Below are 7,035 nucleotides of genomic sequence, written 5' to 3'. Positions count from 1 at the left end.
ACGGATCGCATGTTTCTGACGGCGATGGAGACATTGTAACTTGCTTTGATCAGTACTACCCCAGGCAATAATTCCATAACTTATATAACTATGAATAAAAGAATAATAAAGTTTAGTTAAATTATTTTTATCTAAATGAGTACGTGCCTTATATAGAATTCCAATACTTTTTGAAACTTTCGAGCAGACATAGTTAATATGATGTTTCCATGTGATGTTCTCGTCAATGAAAACCCCCAGGTATTTAGTTACAGAATCTCTTTTTATTTCATTATGGTCAATAAAAATTTTTGGTAAATTTTGGGGTAGAGAACGTTTTTTGGAGAGCGGGTGGAAAAAAATCCATTTTGTTTTGTTTACATTTAATGTTAATTTGTTACTTTTAAACCATTTAGATATGTTTTGAAGTTCTTTGTTCATAACGGAGAATAGTAGGTAGATGTCACTGTTAGATAGAAATAAGTTTATGTCATCAGCAAACATAATACTTAGAAGATTTGATGCTTTATGCAAGTCGTTGATATATATTAAGAATAAAAGAGGGCCTAAGATGGAACCTTGCGGAACACCACAGGAAACATTTAAAAACTGTGTATGATTAAGATCATTACAAGAAACAAATTGTTTTCTGTTGGATAAATAACTTTGAAACCATTTACTAACTCTTTCATTTATTCCGTAATAATTAAGTTTATAAAGTAAAATATCATGATCCACAGTATCAAATGCTTTTGAAAGATCGATAAAAATTCCTACTGTAAATTGAGATTTTTCAAAAGAATTGGAAATCTCACGTACCAACTGAATAATTGCATGCTCGGTTGAGTTATTCTTCTTAAAGCCAAACTGATTGTTGTATAATAAATTATTTAAACTAAAATAATTAAATACTCTATTGAACATGATTCTTTCTAGTATTTTTGAAAATATAGATAAGATAGAAATAGGCCGTTAATTACTAATGTCAGATTTGTCACCACCTTTAAATAGTGGAATAACTTTAGCAATTTTCAATTGATCAGGAAAGACTCCTTGTTCGATTGATGATTTAAAGACTTTAAAAAGAATATATTTTAATTGTTCATAGCAATCTATAATTATGTTACCATTGATTTCGTCCGGTCCAACTGCTTTTTTTTTTTTTAGTGTTTTGAAGGCTTTTTCGAACTCATCAAATAGTAACTCTTTAGATAACTCATCCGAGTGAATGCAATTATCCATCGGTACTAGAAAATCTTTAAATGATGTTTCAGTGTTAGGAATTAATTTAGATAGTTTAGGGCCAATTTCAACAAAGAATTTGTTAAATTCGTGAGCTATTGTTTGAGAATTAATTATATTATTGTTATCTACTTTGATCATGTGTGGCAGGGAACCTGAGCACGGTTTTGATTTACCGATATATATATATATATATATATATATATATATATATATATATATATATATATATATATATATATATATATATATATATTAGGGTGCATCCAACGCCCCATACATTCAAAAATTGACCTGTCCCTATTCTTAAAACTTTCTATTGGTTCTCACAAGACACCCTGTTAAATTTTTTCAAAATTGAATGAGATTTAGGGGGGCCACCTCAAGTCTGAAACTTGCAACAAGACCCTAAACAGAAGGAAAAAAAGTTTTTCAAAAGTATGACATGTTGGGTCTCAAAAGAAGCAAAAATTTATAAAAATTTCAAAAATAACAAAATTTTACACAAGAATTATTATTCTAAGTTTTATTGCATAAAAATTATTATTTTTTAACAAAAAATTAAAAAAAACCTTTTTTTTCATGTTTTTGTCGAAAATTTTCAAGGTATTTTTAACAAAAAAATGATAACTATTTTTGAAATTTTTATAAAGTTTCGCTTCTTTTGAGACCCAACATGACATACTTTTGAAAAACTTTTTTTCCTTCTGTTTAGGGTCTTGTTGCAAGTTTCAGACTTGAGGTGGCCCCCCTAAATCTAATTCAATTTTGAAAAAATTTAACAGGGTGTCTTGTGAGAACCAATAGAAAGTTTTAAGAATAGGGACAGATCAATTTTTGAATGTATGGGGCGTTGGATGCACCCTAATATATATATATATATATATATATATATATATATATATATATATATATATATATATATATATATATATATATATATATATATATATATATATATATATATATATATATATATATATATATATATATATATAAATGCAATTGTAATGTTTGGAAAGACACCTGAAAGACCAACTCCAAGTATTTCTTCCAGCAATTTTTTTGGTGTGCAGTCTAGTTTAAAATTAGCGCCATAGATTCTTTGAATAAATAAAACCTCATTTTCAAGTTCTTGTGAGATTTCTTTGTCATATTTGTGCTGAAAATTTTGAGCAGCCAATACAAGATCTTCGTCATTCAAATTTTTAAACTGCCAGAGAAATCCAAAAAGTTTAGAAATTTCTTGTAACGACTGAAATCGTCGCGTGAGGCCAGATTGAATTGAGTCAATGATGACAAAATATACATTGATTTTGAAATACAACTCAGAATCATCTTGACTTGGAAAATGACGACTGATTAAAAACTCACATGAAACACCAATATTTCTTGCAACAAATTTTGACTCATTTAAAATCTTATCAGACTGTTCACGCAACCTTTGAATGTCATTACATAGATTTTCAATGTATCCTTTTCAATATCAAGAGTGGCTTGGCGTGCCTCGATGATTAGATTTGTCTGATGAATCATTGTGAGTAGCTTCATCCAGATAGACGACATCAAAATGCAATCAAATTTGGAAATATACTTTTGAATAGCATTGAGTTCCATTTTAGCCTGGGCTGTTAAATGTAGCCCCCCAAGTTCATTTAAAGTACTGCTTACTGAGTTCAAATATTATGCAACTGGTTTAACACCATCAACCCGTGCTGACGATCTTGTTTTGGACATTCCATGCAACGAAACAGGAAGATTTTGTTTTAAAATTTCCCACCTTTGAGGACTGCTACTGAATAAATTGTACATTTGCTGAATTGTTCCAAAATACGTTTCTGCTTCTTTGCATGATTCAGCGCAATCGACACTAACTAAATTTAATGAGTGATTTCTGCAGCTAGAAAACATACAGTTTGGGTTTTGTTGTATCAAAACCGCTTGCACCCCGTTATACTTTCCAGCCATATTAGCACCGTTGTCGTAAGCTTGACCAATGCAGGCTTCGAAATCCAGCTTCAAAGTTTTCAATATTTCTAGTGTTCGAGCAGCGACTTCTCTTCCAGTTTTTTTTTGAAAAATTGTCAAATAAAATAAATCTTTCTTCAACTGAAAAGTTTGAATTATTTAAAATTTTAACAAAACGAATAACCAGAGTAGTTTGCTCCTTGTACGAGCAATCTGCAGTAGCATCAACTATTATTGAAAAATATTTTGCTTTCACAATTTCGTGGAGGATTATTGTTTGAACATGTGAACCACAAATATCAATAAATTCGTTCTGAATTCGTGTTGAAAGATAATGAGCTTGCATTCGCTGCTTACACTGTTGTGATTCTCGAACATGTTTAACATGCTCAGCTAAAAGTGGGTCATATTTGCTAAGAAGCTCAATAATACTTAAAAAGTTTCCATTCGCTCGATCACCTATTCGTTGGTTAGAACCAAAAAGTGCTAATCCACGTTCAGAAAGAAAAATAATAACATCTACAATACGTTGGAATAATTTTTTCCAATTTTCAATTTCAGTCTTGAATTCTGATAAAAGTAAATTATCCACTGAATTTTCACATAATGCTGCTCTACTAGCAGATTTCCATACAACATAGTTTTCTTTATGGTAAATTGAACTTTCGTGCGACAGAATACGATCTTTCAATCTTCTCCAACCTCTACTGATGCCCCATCAGGCAGAACTAGAGAAAAATGACACATTTGCAGCATTTTTGTTCAAAAGGAAACATGGTGCACAATACAAAGATTGTTTTCAACTCTCCAGCACAACCAGTCTCTTTTGCATGTTTTTCCATTTGCAAGAGTTTTGTTTAAAAAACGATAAGGAAATGCACGATGATTAGAGTCTTTAACAATATTATTTGGAATTTCAAAGCAAGTAATCTTAAGAAAAGAGTTCACTTGACAAGAATTTTTCTTGTTGATAATCCCAATGTCAATAAAATTGAACGGATTACCTTGATGAATCGGATCAGTTATCTCTGTTTCCATATCTCGAATTTTATTTTCACCTGCATTTTTCTGTAATGAGATTTCGGTTTCAACCCGTTCCTAGTTTATAATATTTAAATTTCCTGCTGGTTGTTGGTCCAAAATTGGGTCTTCTGCAATTGGAACAACTATATTTTCAATGTTACCATTGTCACTCACACTTTGAGTTTGGTTTGCTTGTTCAATTTGAACTGTGTTTTGTGATTTTTTTAAAAACGAATATATTTTCTTTGAGTTGGTGCATGCTTCTTTGGCTAATTCTTTTCTCCGCCGCCTTTTACTTGCACCACTATCAAATTTTCTCTTCATTTTAATGGTGTCTGGAAATAATATTGAAATTTGAAAATATAATAAATTTATACATCAATCGAACTTATACAAATTTATAAAATGAATTATGTTTAAAAATTAAAAAATATTTACCAGAACAAAAAAGTATTACTATTCTCAAAGTTACAAAATGTAACGTACAAAACGCAATGTACAAAAGCGCAATATATCAATTTTATACAAAATGATAAGAAACAGTTCAAAACAAATTGATCTATTTTTGTTGGATGAAGTTCAACTAAAAAATATAAGAAAAAATGAAGCTACTAAAAAGCAGAACACTTAGTCATATCTTAAAAACTCGTACGAGTTAAAAGTAATTGAATTGTATCAATTTGATCAAGCGCCCGACGGAGGGTTAATTGCATCATTACATGACGTAATCTTTATCATGTCAAATTTAGGTTTGGAAATGTGTAATTATGAAAAAGAAATTAATTTATTATTTTAAGTTAACCTAAAGTTAAATTGTTTAGAATAAGATTAGATTAAAATAATTACTTTGATATTTATTTTCGTGTTTAACAAATGCCCCAACAAAATCGGAGGCCCAGGTCATATGGCCCATGTGGCTCCCCCTCTGATAGGGCCTGTATATATATATATACATATATATATATATATACATATATATATATATATACATATATATATATATATATATATATATATATATATATATATATATATATATATATATATATATATATATATATTCACATTAAATTTGGTGGTGATAATGGTGCTGGATCATTTAATATGTGTTATCGAATTGTGAATGTTGATAAGCCAAATGCCAAGAGAAACTCAAGTGTTTTCAGTATATTTGAAGCAAAAGAGTAAAAACCCAACCTTGTTGTGGATCTCTCAAGATATTGGTCAGTCACTGTGTTGGATCAAGAAGTGGGTAAGTCGCTGTGTTGGAAGTAGGTTTTTTTGTCATATTGTTTTAATATATTATTAAATAAAAGAAAACCCTATTTTAAAAAAACAATTTTGGTGAGAAAAAAATAAAAGTGATTACGAATTTTTATGTTCAACATCACATCAGAATCACTGGTGCAAATGGTATTAAATAAAACTATAAAATTCTGCAAATCAATATTTATAAAGTTATTTATTATATTATTTAGTTTTGTTTTATGATTTTTTACATTGTATATTCAAAATGATATTATTACATTTAGGTCGACTGCTTGCTTGTTTTGTCATATAACTCGTGAAGATATGAAAACGAGTCATTCTCAACATAAACACAGTGGTTCCAAACGTACTCTGGAAACACTTGATGCAGATTTCCAAAAATTTATTCCATAAGGTCAAATACCAAAATTAGCAAAGTATTATAATAATGTCAATGATTCGCCACTTTTCAATATTCTTATAACACAAGTATTATATTTTTTTTAATATATTACATTTTTGCTTATTTGAATAATTTTAATTTTTTTTTATTGATTTCATGAATTTAGGTATGTATTCCATCATTACATATCTCATTGGGAATTTATCTTAAATTTTTTAATATGCTTGAAGATGGCTGTCATCTCATAGATGTAAAAATTGCAGCTAAAATGTGTATAACAAATCAAACTTTAAACAACAGAAATTTTGACGAATATATTGCAGTTCAGTCAAAAATATACGAAGGAGGAAAAGTTATTAATAAATATTGTGAAAAAACTTTTCTAATTTATGAAGCAATGCAATGCATGTTCTCTATTCTCCTGAAAATAAAGAAATTCTCTGTGAAATATTTCAGCCCAGAGAAGTTCATTATGTGGAGAAAAAAAAATGCTAAGGTTAATATTCGAAATAATGAAATAAATTTTTCACACATCTGTTTATGAAGCATTAATCAATTTAAGAGATCCCTGTATGCATGTGTAATAATAAATTTTGTGTGTGTTTATATATACTTTTTATATATAGCTGATTGAATTAGAAGAGTTAAGATCTAAAACATTTAAACAATCTCATGGATTACTTGTTAAAAACTTGATGAAATTCTATAAGGTCTTAATATTCAAAGACAAGCTTATCATGGAAAATGTTTTATTGGGAATCATGTTCATAAAATGATGAAGGTTTTTCTATACATATTTTAGCATATTTTTCTCAAAAATATCTTCTCAAATGCATAAGTTCATAAATACATAAGGTTATTAAGCATTAATTTTGTAAATGTGTTCTAAAATTTATTCTTTATTCATTAGCTAAACAGTATCCTAGATCTTTGTGATTTAATACCTAAGATAGTAAGTAATCTTAGATTTATTAGTACAGATGTTAATAACGAGGCAATGGTCTTGAGTGAGAAATTTGTTGATTTGTTCTCCAAATACGCGACATGCTACAACTTTATGAATTAAGTAAAATAGTCAATAAGAATCCATTATCAGAATTAGGTGAAATTACATTTTTTAAATTGTATTATGACGAGGCAATAATCTAGATTTTATATTTTTAATAAGAATT

The sequence above is a fragment of the Hydra vulgaris genome, chromosome 04 (genome assembly GCF_038396675.1).
Source record: "Hydra vulgaris chromosome 04, alternate assembly HydraT2T_AEP".
Classification (NCBI taxonomy): Eukaryota; Metazoa; Cnidaria; class Hydrozoa; order Anthoathecata; family Hydridae; genus Hydra; species Hydra vulgaris.
The sequence above is the reverse complement of the archived record's forward strand: the minus strand, read 5'-3'. Positions refer to the sequence as shown.